The sequence below is a fragment of the Malaya genurostris genome, chromosome 1, assembly GCF_030247185.1.
Source record: "Malaya genurostris strain Urasoe2022 chromosome 1, Malgen_1.1, whole genome shotgun sequence".
NCBI classification, from domain to species: domain Eukaryota; kingdom Metazoa; phylum Arthropoda; class Insecta; order Diptera; family Culicidae; genus Malaya; species Malaya genurostris.
The window spans coordinates 64,993,107-65,011,167 of NC_080570.1; the positions used below are offsets into that span (position 1 = coordinate 64,993,107).

The window sequence follows — 18,061 nt, forward strand, 5'->3', positions numbered from 1 at the left end:
ACTCGACTCTTGTCTTGACCGTGGGATGTTGTGACGGACAATCAAAGCGCGTGAATTTGTGGGTGTATGTGTAAAATAACCGAAGCCCAAGGTAAACTTGAAGGCAACTTTTGGAATACGAGATTTAAGATTTAATTTACTTTGTTTTGAGCGCAAATTTTTATTAGATTTGACATGAGAAGCGCGAAATATGAACACATGTTATAGAGATAAGCATATAGCGACGTTAGCATTTTTTATTTATTTTGATGATTTATCAATCCTACTATGTAATGATGGGTTGAGGTCCGCTAAGAGATTGACAGTACCTGTTATCTTTCTCCGGACTGAACCAGTCTAGAAGTCCTGTGGAATCTGGCAGAAAAAATAGCTACGAATAGATTCACTGGGTTCCAGCTTCCATGTCGTAAAAGACGATAATTACAGGCAACTTTCGATTACCAAATTCTTTCAATATTTTAAATCTGAAGACTCCTTTTCACTGAACTATAATTTCGTTCAATCGTTTTTTTCTTAATATGCGTTCTTAATTTTTCAAAAGCATTCTTTATTATCTATTTATTCGAGAATAACAAATGCTGGACTAACACACTGATCATTCTTTTCTGGGGTTACCAGTCGTACATAGAAGGATTATTTGTCAATCCCACGACTGATCAACTAGAAATTCTCTGTACAATTTCATCTGATCCCGATCAGTGAATCCCACTACGAAAGTGGTCTTATAGTTGCTTTGAATTTTTCTGATTTCGTTTTTTTTTGCTTTCGTTTCAGGTACGTTACAATTGACTACAGATTCAATCGGCGCTACTGCGGTTCCAAATGCTTAAGACAATGCAAGGCATATTATCATACAACTCATACTAATGTGAACAAAAAATAGTAAGACTTTGTTCATAATTTCAAAAATTCTTTATTCTTCTAAATCTATTTCGTCCCCCTTAAAGTTGTTTCCCTTGTGCCAACGTTTTTTTTCCAATCATCGAAACAGTTGTTAAAGTCAATTTCCGGTATAGCTTTCAATGCGCGTTTGATGTCTTCCATTGACTCAAAACGGTTTCCCCGGAGCGGTCGTTTAGGTTTGCTGAATAGCCAGAAGTCACACGGAGCTAAATCAGGCGAATACGGCGGTTGCGGAACGATATTGGTTGAATTTTGTTGTCGGCTCATAATATCGGCCTCTTTTTATGAATAACTTCACGCAAATGACGCGTTACACTCAAATAGTATTCCTTCCCGGGTAGGTGTAAATAGCAAACAAAGGTCAAAATAATAACAAATTTTACCATCATATCTTGGCTTGATGTTTCTGTGTTGTCAGAGCGATACTTGATATTTTCGTGATATTTCATCAAGGGATCAAGACATTGTACAATATCTGTTCAACATCAAAATTAGTTATAATTACTTATTTCGTTATTGATGAGCTATTTCAATTTCATTAAGTAAATTGACCCAGTAGTTTTATCTTTAAATAAAATACCATTTAATAAACTGCATCAGAATCAGATAAGAGAAATACTTAAGATATTACTCTATTCTAAATGCTAGAATATAAAATAATTAACAAATTCATCTTCTATAAATATTTTGTTCTTGGTTTGATATTACAATGACAGAATTTTTTATTTTGTTTCTATTTTATCATGCAGGCTTTGTTATGATTTTTGATATTTTAACTCTTATTTCAAACTAAATAATGTTAATTTCTACCATTGATTTTAATGACAGAATTTGGTATTGGTTTGCAAATCACTTCTACCCGGGTTGCTGACAGTTTGGCCGGTCGGGAGGTATTTGGAAGTGGTTCGTCGTCAACGCATTCTTGACCCTCTCGAACAACTTGTACCAATCAAAAACACTTGCTCGCGTCATACCATTATCACCGAAGGCCTTTTGCAACGTTCTGAACGTTTCTGCACCAGAAATTTGATTCCGCACACAAAATTTAATGGTACATCTTTGTTGAGTAATTTCACTCATTGTAAAAATCGCCGATTGCATTCCTCATACTTCAGAAAGACATATTGAATCGATTTATCACATTTAAAACGATCCGTAGATATCCAATATCGGCGTCACTGCAAAACTTTATGAAAACGTTACGTAACCTAAGAATTCAATTTAACAGTATTTCTCAATTGAACGGAATTGAGGGAATTTGGTCGGATTGGTGTCCCATTGTTCCGATACCATTGTAGCAGTTCTCCGCTTTAGTGACAGCTTGCCAAATCAGGCCAAAATTTTATAGGTCAATTGTGAGCTTCAATGTACGGAAGAATACGTGTTTTTGGTAATTTCTGCAGGGGAATTTGTAACGAAAACTTGTTTTTTTTTGTTCCTTGACAGAAAATTGTTCTGATAGGCTTTTAATTCGCATTAAAAGCAACAAACCTCAAAACATTCGCATAAAACCGCGAATCTTTGAAATTTTGCATTGAAAAACCGCATGAAAAGAGACTTGAGTGTATATCTCAATTGAACTGGATTGTGGAGGTTTGATCGGTTTAGATATTACTCCGCTGTAGTGATAGTTTGCCAAATCAGGCCAAAATATACAGGCCAATTGGCTTCAATGTACTGAAGAATACGCTTTCAGGCACTTCTGCTTAGGAATCCAGTTTTGTACGAGAACCTTTTTTTTTTCACGAAAACATGTTTATTTTTGTTTCCTTGTCAGATCGTTAGCTTTCTTGCAAATTCATCAATTTTTGACTAATGGCTTGATCAAACTTTTATTCGAGAAGCTGTCCATAATGCGTCTTCGCGTACTTTGCCTCGTACTTATTCGGTGCATTATTTGTATTACATCGCAAGAATAACTTCCTAATACGTCTTTTGTTGGTTAGATTCTGTTATGGATGCTTCCCGATGCAGATATTCGGAATTTATAGAGATATTTAAAATTCATATGTTTTAAGTTCGTCTTTTTTCCTCGGTTTTCTGAAATCCCAAAAAGGTTCCAATATAACAGAGCGTAAAACAGTTTGAAGGGTTTCGGCAAAAAATCCACAGAAACTACTGCGCACCACTCCTGCTCGAGTTTAGAGTAGTGGCATAAAGCCTAATCGTTCCAAAACTGCGATGTATCAACAACTGTAGAATCCTCTCGGATTTAAGTGCCTTTTCGGATACATTTTCTACAGGCGCATATGACCAGTCAGCTCAGTTACATCGAAGTGAATCTCGATAGTCTATTCCGTTCGAAAAGAGCACCCGCAACAAATTATTATCATCGTTATGCAAGATCGTGCTTTTCCTCATATTATGATCGTTTTAACTTCCAAGCACGGCACAAACGCATCAATTGCGTTAGGTATCGATACCCTGTCATGATGCAACTTAGCTTCATATCGACCCATTTTTATTCGTCAGCTAGAATGCGATGTAAAAATCCCTGACAGTATAGTCTTTGGAGCAGCTGTTCACAAACTAAAACAAATGCGGAATCGTGAATATGTGATCATTGCTATTGTGCCCTGTGCTGGATTTGCTGTAGTAAGCGAAAATATAGATTCCGTACGGTTGTTTACAAATGTGAAAACGTTTCCGTCAATCGAGCCGATGATTTCGATTGATAACGCTAACTAGAAGTATGTTCCATAATACTGTTCTATTGTTTAGTCTCTGAACTTAATGCTTCATGATACAGAGAAAGTCTTTATGTATCAGTTAGGTGTCTGCAAAAGGATTGACCTTTTGACCTCATTTACTGCTTCACCGGATTTAAAGCGCTCGTCAAAGAAATTGTGCAAACACGGTAATGCGTGTAGTTGCCGGTGACTATCATAGATCATAGTTTTTTGTTAATTATCCTACCATCCATTTCAGTAGGATTACTTTTGTAAATCCATTTCTTCCTTCAACCACGTGCACGTCACAGCATCCAGTTTCATTGGTATCCGAACATCATAAATCTAAAGTGCAGCAACATTCTCCGCTTGGCCTTTCGCCAAACAAGTTCAATTTTTCCCATACTATTCATGCGCTCCCGCCTGCTCTGTATCTGAATCTATCCGTGTGTGTGTGTGTTTGTATGACTATCCATACACCGTTCCCCTTACAGATCAAAGCAAGGTAGCATTTACTTGTGAAACACTTCAACGCATTACGCGTGTTTTTTCCAATTTTATTGCTTCTCATCTTAAAATCTTACTTACTTTCCCCGTTCCAAAGCCGTCGCAGACGGTGCTTTATTTATACACGGCTGACGACCATCACCGCTTTGACTGAGGCGAAGCGGTTTGTGTCGATGCTCAGAGCACACAGTGGTGTTCGTTGCCGTTGTCATTTTAGATTTCGACTATTGTGGCAGGGATGCCAGCGAGCAGCTTTATTGTCACATTGTACGAGCATAAACACTCACGCCAAACGTTTTGCCTTTCTCTATAGAAAGGTATTAGAATTGCTGGAAAACTCGACTTTCGAACGGAGCTTCGAAGACCCATAGTGTTATATACCAATCGACTCAGCTCGACGAGATCGGAAAATTTCTGTGTGTGTATGTGCATGTACCGTTTCATGAACTTTTTAACGCTCAATTTTCTCAGAGATGGTTGAAGCGATTTTAACTGAGCTTAGGCTCTTTGAAAGCTGCTACTGTCGGGCCATTGATCAAGTTCGAAGATGAAATGACTGTCACTTCTGGTTCCGGAGATATGATGATATGAGTAAAGAATTGAAAGTCGATAAAAAAAAATTTCGATTTTGGAAATTTCATGTATCTCCCCATGGTGATTTGACAAGATCTATGAAAATTCCACGTGAAAGGGTTTTTGAGCATTAGCATCACCCATCTCATACACAAAGGCAACGCAAATGTCCAGCACATGGTTTGAGAAATGATGCCGAATGTGTGACATAAGCAGAAGCATGCTTTTGTGAACTACTCGAATCAATCATACTATAAATTAATTAGAGTCAAAAATGAGCCCAAATTAGTGTTAGAAATTGTTTCGAAGAAAGAGAAATGTATTATCACACAACTAGGTGAATTAATAAGGGTTTGTGGATAATCTTGTTGTATGATGTATTTAAATTCTAGTTTCTTTTTTTGTTGTTGGATTCTTTCTTTCGTGTTGTAAAAAGCGACAATTACTCAGTTGTATATCTTTTCATTATTTTCTCACCATACATTTTATTGCTCTAAATCTGGTTGCTAAACAAACGGTGTTCTCCAATTTTTTAAAATTTTTGTAGTGTTTTTTCTCATCATTTTCTTCAAAACTGATTTAAATAACGGTCATCTTATGCACCAACTAAAAACCTAACGTGATCGATTTTATATGTTGAAAAAATGTTTTTTGTATTCTGTTTCCTTGGAGAACAATGAATGAAGGGGAGGCGAAACTGAAAGATCGTTTTGTGCTGGTGCAACAGAAGATCTATTGTCCTTGGATGTAGGTGTCATCTTGTCAGATGACCATTAACGATGTTTGTTTCTCGTAGCGCTTACCGTAGTGAACAGCTCTTGCTCATAAGATAACACTGACATACAGTCCGCTGGTTTTCTTAGGTGACAAGCAATTTGCATGGGAGTCTTGTGTTTCAGTCGAATGTTTCTTATATAGCCTTCTTTAAACGCATACGTAATAATCGTTTGCCATTCAGGATACCGGGGTAGAACATTGTTCATACTTCTTTTACGAGTCTCTTCGTCCTGGAACATTAGTGCATCGTTAATGGTTAAATGAAAATGGTGCACACGCACTGCAATAGCATTCCGATCAACATATCCAATCTAAACTATTTCTTATTTCGATACATGAAGAAGATAGATGAGTTTGTGAAAATCGGTTAAGCTATCTTCGAAAAAAGTGAAGTGCACAAAAATGTTACATGCACACTTACACACATAAGCATACTCAGACATTTCACAATGATTGCACAATGATTGCATATATACGGAGATCCCGCAGTTGAAAAAATTACAATATTGCAATTGTTTTCTTACACCATGGTTTTTTCAACTAAAATGTTGTTGATTTAACTAACATAACTGTTGATTTTGTCATCATCATTCATGTAAACGAAATACAGCTTCGAATGCTGTCACTTGGCGGAGAACGAAGACAGCAAACGCGGAACAAAAATCCTCTTCATTTCACCAGAAACGTTTCATGTTGAAAATTTTCAGTGGCAAATGAACGTCATTTATGTCAGTTATGTAGTGGTCGTTTTATCTTTGTACAATTAATGTCAATGTAATTAAAAACGCTTAAAATTTGCTGCATAAAGTGAAGTGATACCATTTGTATTTTCCTGAAAGTGCAGTAGTATTAGGCTTATCAGCAACGGAATCAAAAAAGCTCTTCCAGCAAGCCATTTTGCAAGTGAAGGAAAAATTTATTATTGCCCTGTTAACATTTTAATCTTTTGTTGAATTTCTATATCATCTGTGAGTTTAGTGATAAAACTATGAGCAGCTACTTAGGAAAAAATTTCGTTGTTCAAACGATGAACAATTAACATTCTTTTTTGAGAAAGCCAAAAACGTTCATATTCATCTCAATACAGGTATTGAAAAATGAACTGATAACAATGCCTGGTTTTGACGTGGACGGCCGCGTTTTTGGGAGCAGTTTTCATTTTTTATGCACTGTATCTTGCTGTTTCCATAAAATTCATGAAATCATGACATGCGTAAAAACGTTTTACCAACTTACCCCACCACTTTATACCAATTTCCTTTTTAGGCTACGTTGGCAAATATATACTACTTATACGTAGAAATACATAGAAAAATCCATTTCATATGTGTTTAGCATCCCTAAGTTAGCTTAGTTATTTACTTTCAAAGAATTTCGTTAGAAAATGTGTAGTCTACAGTTGAAAAAATCGACAGCGAAAAAATGCGCGAAAATCACTGTCAAATTCATATTGAACTATGTAGACCTCCATTTTCAAGGGAACGACTCACAACTTTTGTCAATTGTTCTTAGTACCCAATACTACCTGCCTGAGTATAAATTTAACTTCTATCGATCGGAGCTTTCCCCAGTAGCTCGTTTTAAATTTCAATTCCCCGGTAGCTCGTTCGCCCGGTAGCTCGTTTTAAATTTCAATTTCGATCACTTATTTGATCAAATGATAAAATAGATACGTGAAAATATTTGCAATATGTAGATGTAACAATATTACCAATCGAAACGAAATTATACGGATACAAATCCATTACCGGTACCATGTTTGAGAAATCATGATACATTACTTCTCATGAGACTATGCCTATTACTGATGATGTTGTAAGCAAATCCCATAAAAATTTCCATGATTTCCATTTTTTTTATCATAACATTGTTTATAATACGTATGATCTCATGAGAAGACACGTTTTATGATTTCCATGATTTCTTAATCATGGTACCGGCAATGGATTTTTATCCGTGTAAAAGAATAGAAGGTATTTGAAATTTGATCACATTTATGTTTATTTACGTCGTTGAATTTTCAATAAGCCATACAAAAAATTGGTAAAATATGATTGGCGGTAGCGTTAAGGTTTTAAAGGCGACATGCTAAATTCTGAATAAAATCTATTAACCAGTTTGCATTATACCCCACTGAAATTTAAAAAACATATAATATTTTTTTTTTTATATTTTTCCATATAGTTTTTCATATAACTTCTATGTGCGAATCACTTAGATTCATGAAAGGTGAATCAGTTCACATTCATTGGAACGATCATATATATCTTATGTGAAATACTGATAAGAGTTACTTGTCCTTCCAACGTTGTTCAAGTGAAATGGCAATAAAAGTTATTGGAGTTGGTCGTACATTTGATGTGTTATACCAATAAGAATAACTGATGCTAATGATACTGATGAACATCATGTGATATATTATATTTTTTTTTAAGTTGATTTGCAATTTATAAATTCTGTTCAAAACACAAAATAACGAAGAAGGCCGTTGGTAAATTTGAGAGCCTTCCTTGGTTCTTTTTTGCAGAGAGTAAAAACTATCAATTTAAGAACTGGAAAACTTTTATTTCGAAAGTGGTTCTGGATTAGGTGTAAAATGCTATTCTTCCCAATTAGGAGCACAGTTTTGTTAGAATAATAGTGTTATCATAACAATACAATAGCTATAGTTGTAACTATAATTAAAAGAATTAAAAATAAAGCAAAATACTAGGCAGTTCTGGCGTATACACTAACAGATCGGCTGAAAAGTTCGTATCGTTTCTATGAGAGGGCGCCACTAAAATTAAATCCATACCATTTTCAGTTAGTACCAAACTTCAAAAGATACGTGTATAAATTTGACAGCTGTCTGATTATTAGTTTGTGAGATATTGCATTTTGAGTGAAGCTACTTTTGTTATTGTGAAAAAAATGGAAAAAAAGGAATTTCGTGTGTTGATAAAAACTACTTTTTGATGAAAAAAAGTGCCGCCGATACCAAAAAATGGCTTGATGAGTGTTATCCAGACTCTGCACTGGGCGAAGCAACAATTCGTAAGTGGTTTGCAAAATTTCGTACTGGTCATATGAGCACCGAAAACGATGAACGCAGTGGACGTCCAAAAGAGGCTGTTACCGATGAAAACGTGAAAAAAATCCACAAAATGATTTTCAATGACCGTAAAGTGAAGTTGATCGAGATAGCTGACACCCTAAAGATATCAAAGGAATGTGTTGGACATATTATTAACGAATATTTTGATATGAGAAAGCTTTGTGCAAAATGGGTGCCGCGTGAGCTCACAATCACAATGTCACAAGTCGATGAAAACCATGCTGAAATTGAACGAATTGGGCTTCGAATTGCTCCCTCATCCACCGGATTCTTCAGATTTGGCCCCCAGTGACTTTTTCCTGTTCTCAGACCTCAAGAGAATGCTCGGTGGTAGAAAATTTAGAAGCAATGAAGATGTAATCGCTGAAACTGAGGCCTATTTTGAGGCAAAGGACAAATCGTACTACAAAAATGGTATCGAAAAGTTGGAAGATCGCTATAATCGCTGTATCGCCTCTGATGGCAATTATGTTGAATAATAAAAACGAATTTTGGCAAAAAAATGTGTGTTTCTATTAAATGATACGAACTTTTCAGCCGAACTGTTAGTTGTCTATCTTGTACACTGCCCATACTTGCATATCAGTCCCATATGGAAAATAGGCATTTCTATAGAAAGACGATTAAAATTTTATTTCCGATTTTTTTGATTTATTTTTCAACCTAATGCTAAATCATGATTTTTTTTTTTATTCAAGAATATAATGTTTAAGGCACACTGCTTAAGCTCTAAGATGCCAAGGGCTTTTACTAATTTTAATTTACGACTAACTTAAAACTAGGGTTGTATCATTGAGTAATGTCATATTTGGGTCGCAATGGTTGACTTTGGCAGATCCAGCCTTCAGCTGGTGATCGGCAGTGGCCGGTGAATTGAATATTTCATGAGAGTCTTCCATATGGCGTTGGTGAATGTTCATGTTGGCCGCATTCTTCGGTCCGTGTGGGTCCGCGGGAAACACCCCCAGGTTACGAATACCCGGCGGGTGGCCCGCATGCTGTTGGTAAGTTTCCGTGGGCGATGATGGTGTTGTTACAGAAGAAAATGAAAAAAAAAAAATAGCGAAGTAAATATTGCGGAAAACGGAGTAAAAAGGGGATATGGGAATGAAATGACTAAAACGACAGAGATCTAATTAGTTGACATCGAGATGGTGAAGAGACGGGGAGCGGGGAAGCGAAAAGGTTAGTGACAGCACAAAGATCTTGTTAGTTCCGATGAAGATGGTGGACAGATGAGGAATCGGGATAATCGGCGGAAGTTAGTGTCGAACCTGCAGGTGAAGATTATTCTTAGCCACAGTTGAAACAACGTCGATAAATAGGAGGAACTTTCTAAGCCAGATGTAACAGATTACACTTGTATATTAATGTGTTTGAGAAACTCGTATATCAGAAGCATATATGAGCTATCCCGACTCGCCAACACATCCCGAACCGGAACTTCAGGCGGTCTACCTCGGGCCCTGAGGGATTCCAGTAGCTTCGACCTGGCGTCGCGATACTCTACGCACGACCACACGACATGCTCGATGTCCTGATAACCGTCGCCACAGGTGCAGAGCCCGTTCTCCACGATCCCGATACGCCGGAGATGTGCGTTGAATGTATAGTGATTTGACATGAGCCGTGACATAACGCGAATGAAATCACGACTCACGTTCATCCCCTTGAACCACGGTTTCGTTGATATCTTAGGAATAATGGAGTGTAGCCATCGTCCCAGTTCGTCATTCGTCCATGAAGTTTGCCAACTTTCGAGAGTTTTCTGACGAGAAATACTGAAAAATTCATTGAAGCAGATTGGTCTTTCATAAATATCACCTTCTAATGCGCCCACCTTAGCCAATGAGTCTGCCTTTTCATTTCCCGGAATGGAACAATGCGAAGGGACCCAGACTAACGATATTGAATAAGACCGTTCAGATAAAGTTCTCAAGTGTTCCCGTATTTTCCCCAGAAAATAAGGGGGGTACTTTCCTGGCTTCATTGCCCGGAGAGCTTCTATTGAGCTTAGACTGTCCGTGACAATGAAGTAATGGTCTTTGGGCGAGGTTTCAATGATCTCGAGGGTGTACTGAATAGCAGCTAATTCTGCGACGTAAACTGAAGCCGGATCACTGAGTTTGTACGAAGCGGTGATGTTTTGATTGAAGATACCGAAGCCTGTGGACTCGTTGATGTTTGATCCGTCAGTGTAAAACACCTTTTCACAGTTGACTGTTCTAAATTTATTATAAAAAATATTTGGGGCCACTTGAGGGCGCACGTGATCCGGAATTCCACGAATCTCTTCTCTCATGGAAGTATCGAAAAACACAGTAGAATCAGAAGTATCCAAGAAATGAGCACGGTTGGAAACAAACGAAGAAGGATTAATATTCTGAGCCATGTAATCAAAATACAAGGACATAAAACGGGTTTGAGAATTGAGCTCAACTAACCTTTCGAAGTTTTCAATCACCAGAGGATTCAAAATGTCGCATCGAATGAGTAAACGATATGAGAGATCCCAGAACCGGTTTTTCAATGGGAGAACGCCCGCCAGCACTTCGAGGCTCATCGTATGAGTCGATTGCATGCAACCCAAGGCAATACGCAAACAACGATACTGAATTCTTTCCAGCTTGATGAAATGAGTGTTCGCCGCGGATCGGAAGCAAAAGCATCCGTATTCCATCACGGACAATATCGTTGTTTGGTACAGCCTGATCAGGTCTCCTGGATGGGCACCCCACCACGATCCGGTTATTGTACGAAGAAAGTTGATTCTTTGTTGGCATTTTCGTTTCATATACCTAATGTGACATCCCCATGTGCCTTTGAAGTCGAACCAGACCCCGAGATATTTAAATGTGAAGACCTGAGCTATGTTTTCACCCCCTAGTTGAAGCTGTAGTTGTGCTGGTTCTCGCTTCCTTGAAAATACAACCAGCTCAGTTTTCTCCGTAGAGAACTCGATACCCATTTGAAGAGCCCATGTGGATAAGTTGGCAAGAGTATCTTGTAACGGCCCTTGCAGATCGGCAGCTTTGGGTCCTATAATAGACACAACGCTGTCATCGGCAAGTTGTCTTAGCGTGCAAGATGTGTTGATACATTTATCGATGTCGTTTACGTAAAAATTGTATAAAAGGGGGCTTAAGCATGAGCCCTGAGGAAGACCCATGTAACTGAATCGTATTGTCGACAAATCACCATGCGCGAAATACATATGTTTCTCAGACAATAGATTATGTAAAAAGTTGTTCAAAACTGGCGAAAGACCATGCTGATGCAGCTTCTCAGATAGGATGTTTATGGAAACTGAGTCAAAAGCCCCCTTGATGTCTAGGAAAACTGACGCCATTTGTTCTTTACGAGCAAATGCCATTTGAATTTCTGTTGAGAGCAACGCCAAACAATCGTTCGTTCCTTTGCCTCTGCGGAAACCAAATTGTGTATCTGAAAGTAAGCCATTAGTTTCGACCCAATTGTCTAGACGGAAGAGAATCATTTTTTCGAACAATTTCCGGATACAGGAAAGCATAGCAATCGGCCGATACGAATTGTGATCGGTGGCTGATTTTCCTGGTTTTTGAATGGCGATCACTTTCACTTGTCTCCAGTCATGTGGAACAATGTTGCCCTCAAGGAACTTATTGAATAAACTCAACAAGCGCCTTTTGGCGGGGTCAGGCAGATTTTTCAACAAGTTGAATTTTATTCTGTCTAATCCCGGGGCTTTATTGTTACATGACAAGAGTGCAAGTGAGAACTCTACCATCGAAAACGGTGTTTCGTTTGTGTTTGGTGTCGCGGCGCGGGTGATCTTCTGTTCCGGTACAGAGTCTGGGCATACTTTTTTAGCGAAATCGAATATCCAGCGGTTGGAATATTCCTCGCTTTCATTCGTGGTGTTATGATTGCGCATTCGTCGGGCTGTGTTCCAAAGAGTGCTCATAGATGTTTCTTTCGTTAAGCCGTCTATAAACCGACGCCAGTAACCGCGTTTCTTGGCTCTAATCAAGTTCTTAGTTTTAACGTCTAACGCCGCGTAATTCCGGTAATTATCAGGTGTTCCATTTTTTCTGAATATTTTATACGCGGAGGCTCTCTCCGCGTTTAAATTTGTGCACTCTTTGTCCCACCACGGGTTGGAAGGGCGGATGTTAGTTTTCGCGCCGGGTACACGTTTCGTCTGAGCTTGAGTCGCGGTGTCGAGAATCAAGCCAGCCAAAAACGTGTACTCTTCCTCCGGAGGAAGTTGTTGAGTTCTTTCAAGTTTCTCAGATATCGAGGTCGCATAGCTATTCCAATCAATATTTCGTGTGAGGTCGTACGAAACATTGATTGTCTTCGATGGTTTTGAGCCGCTGGTGATTGATATTACGATCGGTAGGTGATCGCTACCGTGGGGATCAGGAATTACCTCCCACGTGCAATCCAACCGTAGCGATGTCGAGCAAAGGGATAAATCCAGCGCACTTGGTCTTGCTGGTGGTGCAGGAATCCGTGTCATTTCTCCCGTATTCAATATTGTCATATTGAAGTTATCGCAGATATCATGGATCATAGCTGATCTGTTATCATCGTGAAGACAGCCCCATCCCGTACCGTGTGAGTTAAAGTCTCCCAAAACCAACGTCGGTGCGGGAAGGAGCTCAATGATATCACTGAGTCGCCGATGCCCAACTGAGGCTCTTGGGGGAATGTAGATGGAAGCAATACAAAGGTCCTTACCTTTGATTGTAACATGACATGCGACAACTTCAATACCTGGTATCGAGGGGAGGGTAATTCGATAAAAAGAATAGCACTTTTTGATCCCTAAAAGTACTCCTCCGTAGGGATCACCTCGATCCAGGCGAATAATGTTAAAATCGTGGGAGTTTAAGGGTATTTCAGAAGTTAACCAAGTTTCGCACAATGCAAATGCGTCACATTTCAGATTATTTACTAGAAATTTAAATGAATCTATTTTTGGGATAATACTTCTACAATTCCACTGTAAAACAGTGATTAGATCCGTGACCTCGGTGGATGATTTAGCCATCGAAAGATACAATCGCTGAAAGAAGGGGCCAATTTGCAGTCAACTGCTTCAAATATGTTTTTACTGTAGGCATGAAAGCAATTAAAATGCTTCTAAGAGGGTCTGAAATATTGAAAGTTGTAAAAATCCAGTCCACAACATCAGAAAACTTGATAAGTCCAGCACCTAGTTGGTTCTCTGGTGGATTTTTAGGAACGCTTGGGGATTTTGTAGTCCCTGGAAGTGGTGGGAATTCCATCTCGGAATTGAGCTTTCCGAGACCAGGAGCTTTTTGCTTCGGTGATTTTTCCCGATTCCCGTTAGCTGTAACTTTTCGAAGCCCTTCGGAAGACACCTTCGAACCCTTACTAGGTAGCTTATGAGAAGATTTATTCATTCTTTTCCTACAGCTATGAGGGACCGCTGAAGATGGACCTTCCAAAGGGTCGTCAGAATCGCTCTCGTCAGTCGACAAGCAGGCATATGGATTCGTTGTCTGTTTAGGAGGGGTGGCACTTTCAAGCATCTCTGCGAAGGAACGCTTGGAGTGCTCCTTTAGGGAACGCTTCATTCGATCACCTCGCAGTTTGTAAGCGGGACAATCAGAGAGGTCATGCGGACCCTCCTTACAGTAGAGACACTTTTCAGCATCCTTACCGCAAGAGCCGTCCGCATGAGCTTCCCCACAGTTAGCACAACGTGGCTTATTGCTGCAATGGGTAGCTGTATGCCCCAGTTGTTTGCAATTGGTACAATTCATTATCCGGGGTACAAATAAACGAACAGGCAAACGAACCCGGTCCAAGAGGATGTAGTTGGGCAAAGCAGTGCCGGCGAAGGTCACACGATAAGAGTCTGATTGGGGATAAGACTTTGTTCCATCCCCTGCGATCGATACTGAATGCAATCGCTTGCAATCCAGTATCTTGACATTCTTAAGTGAGGGGTCTTTAAAACAACCCGCCCCGTACTTAAGAATATCCTCGCAAGTCAAACTCGCATCGGTGACCACACCGTCGATTTCTACTTCGCGAGCGGGCACGTAGACGCGGTACTCCTGCGTAAAGGGATCCTTTTGAACAAGCTCATTAGCCTGTTTAGAGCTGGTAAACAGGACCCTGAGCTTGTCTGGCCGTATTCTATCAATACTTTTTATAGTATTATATCGCGAAAACAGGTCTCGCGATATTTTTAAAATATTTAAATTTTTTTCTCTTGATTTGGTCCGGAAATAGACCGCGTAAGGCCCGGCCGGTAGTGCGAGCCCATCAGAATAGCTCTTTATGCGGGACATTTTACAGACAAGGGAAGTCTCCATTTGAACATCGGGAGCGGGGGGGCCAGGACTTAAATTAGACATGTCGCGGAACTATTTCCGCGCAGAAACAAGTAATTCGGGGGGAAATATAATGGTCAAAAACGAATAATCGAAGTAACGGTACTTAACTTAAGATCCAACGGGGGACACCAAGCTGGTCTTCGTCGGTCGGCGTATCGCCGCTTTGATGATGTGCAAAAAACCTCCGAGAGGAAAAAGCACACTTATTTATAATCCTCACACAATGGCCGCTTGTTTATAATCCGCACACTTGGCCTTGATCGGCGAAACAATAACCGGCTAACGGTACCGTTTCGATCCACCGCTCACAATAAGGCACTGTTCTATTATATAATGCGAAAAAAACCTCTCAGAGGAAAAAGCACTATTGTCTATAACACAATATCGTTTCGAACGTTCGACCACTTTATCACACACACACAACTGGTTTTCAATGCTTTCGCAGTAAATCCAAATCACGTCCGTTCGCTCGGAAGGTTGAAACGGCAATGCTAAATCATGATATTATTACTTGAAATATCGGTAACACACCTTTACTATTCGAATATTGCAACAAATGAAATTATTGAAATTTGCACTAAATGGGACTGGTATGCGAGTATTTAACATATAGAACAGACATGAGTTGATATTTTTTCACATTTTACTGAACAAAAAATCAACTTTTATTGCAATTTCTAAGAGTATAATGAGGATAGATTTCATCCCTCAAGCTAACTCAAAATTGATGAAAATCGATATGGGACTAATATGCGAGTATGGGCAGTACAGTTTATGCCCAAATTAATGCAAGTCGCCTCGTAATGTCAATTGGCTCAAATAGGGCTTCAAGTCGTTAACGCTATTCAGGAATTGTCAACTCCACAGTGTGCAATTATCAAGAGACTTAGCGAATTATATTTTCTTACATTTTCATCGATTATACCAGAGACGGATTCGGACAAATCTGAATTAGCAAGCAACTGATCGTTCAAACTCACAATTTTAAAACTGTAAATAACACTACTGTTTTTTTTTAAATGTCAAAGGCACATACCATTTATTGGACTAATAAGATATGTGTTAATTGTATCATATGAATTTCACATGACTTGAATGGGTTTGTTATCAAATCAAACTCATGTGTTTTTTTAATGAATATTATGGGAGTTTCATGTTTCAGTGCTGTTTACCTAGCCTGAATTTTCATAAAAAATGCTTAGCCGATTAATTTCACGAGATGATTCCTATATTTCCATATTAAAAAAGTGGCATCACTGTCTGACGGTCAGACAGATCTCTCCGTATCAGTGATGTCAACTTTCCCTGAAGTAAAATCCGTAGATTCGGTTTCAGGTGTACCTACACACCAAAAAATCTGAATAATACAGGTGACTTAATTCCTCATACGATGTAATTCATAACGACCTAATTCGTCAAATGACGGAAAATTTCATGTATTGACTTAATGTTAGATTAGCCTGAATTTTACTGGTTTCGACTGTAACTTGTATTATGCTAGCAGATGCGACTGTATGAATTTAAATGCACCTTTTACCAACCAAGCAGATGTATGCTTCTGTGGCTCAGTCGATTAACAGACGTACCTGCGATCCAATGATTCTCGGTTCAAGTCGCGGCGGTTGCTATCAGTATTCTTTTTTTATTTCAACGAATTTCATGTCATGGAGTTTTATACACAATATTGAATGTTCTTCCGCGTGAATTTGCGTGAACTGCGACGCTCCATCACAGGGATTTTTTTAAGTGTGTATACTCGTATATTTAAATTTAACAGCTTGAAGCTCCAAGCCATTAAGACGGGATTCCAAAAATGAGTGATCGGTGACGAATGGATGAACTTTAATTGATGAATTTTGAAGTATTGATTTTAACATCAAACGAAAGATAAAACATTTTCGTTTTAATTAATGCTATGAATGACTCTTAGTGAGCATCGAATCATTCAAAATCTTTCTTTTAAGTGAATGTTTTCAGATTTATTGGCCGTTATCAGAAAAAAGTGCGCGATTTTATGATTCTCCGTAGATATCTGGAGAAATAATGCGAAAACTGAAAATTTCCGGAGAGATAAGGAAAAATCCGTAGATTTTAAAAGACTCATCCGTAGATCCGTAGAAAACACTGAAATCCGCAGATCTACGGATAAATCCGTAGCGTTGGCATCGCTGCTCCGTATCTCTGAACATTGTCTCTCCCGCTCAGCTTGAATTGGTGAACCGTTTTCGAAGCAAACCACGAGGTAATGAAGAACAAGATAGAGAGAAAGAGAGAGCGAGAGAGAGAGAGCATCGACGCATCGCTTATACCAGCGGTTGACGTTGAATTTTCAGTTAGCCTTTGTTTCCCGACCGGGTGAGACACACATCATCGTCGACGAGATCGTTGGACGCCGCGCGCGTGTGAAGTTTTCCATAATCGAAACGAACTCATGATTGAGTGAATGTGCGTACGGGTTCGAGTGTGAATGTGTGTGTGTCTTTGCGATTCGGTCTGCACCCTACCGTCCCACCGACACCCCGAGCGTCGTATCTCGTTCGCGACCGTCACGACCTACCGAGTCATTGAAGTTGAAAACCGCACCGCGAAATCCGCACTGTGTTTGCCGTTTTTCGCGGGCTCAGGTTTTACTGGTTCTGCTATCCCACCGTCGCCCCCGTTGCCGCCTGGTTTGGCCGGCTGTGCTGCCTGTGTCGCAATCGAGGAAGGTGAAACCGGACCGTGGAACGGGCAACGGAAAGCAAACCATCAAATCGTCGGAGCACGTAGTGTGTTTTGTGTGAAGGGAAGGGAGAGACAGTCATTCTGGAAAACGCGCGCATAGCATTTATTACAGTGTTGTAGATACACACGTGAAAGGAGCAGACGCGAAGAAAGCACAGGAGTTCAGCGACAGCGGGGTAGTGAAGTGAAGTGTGTTCGCCAAGTGAGTGTGTCCGCCAAGGGCGAGAAGCGCAAGAATTACAGGCAAATAAAAGGTCGCAATAACATCAATATCAACAGCAGCAAGACCAGAGGAGGCAATTGTAATATAAAGCAAAAGCAGCACCTTCTACTAGTGACAGCAGTAGAGCAACGGCAACAAAAACAACAACATCAACAGCAGCAACAATAAAAAGGCGAAGAAGCGAGTATGTGTTCTGTTATTACTTTATACTGCTTCTTGTGATGCATGTGCAAAA

General features: G+C 39.4%; 1 protein-coding gene across 11 annotated transcripts in view; it reads left to right on the forward strand.

Annotated features, from left to right (window-relative positions):
* Positions 1–18,061, forward strand: part of LOC131440312 (C-terminal-binding protein) — a 193,603-nt gene that overhangs the window by 75,905 nt on the left and 99,637 nt on the right. For 9 of the 11 annotated variants that reach the window (XM_058611474.1, XM_058611477.1, XM_058611471.1 and 6 more), the window contains exon 1: positions 17,228–18,010. The exons of the other annotated variants lie outside the window; for them this stretch is intronic. The gene's annotated coding sequence lies outside the window, so the exon portion shown is untranslated. Of the gene's footprint in view, positions 1–17,227; positions 18,011–18,061 lie in introns of those variants that run through there. 11 annotated transcript variants of the gene reach the window in all.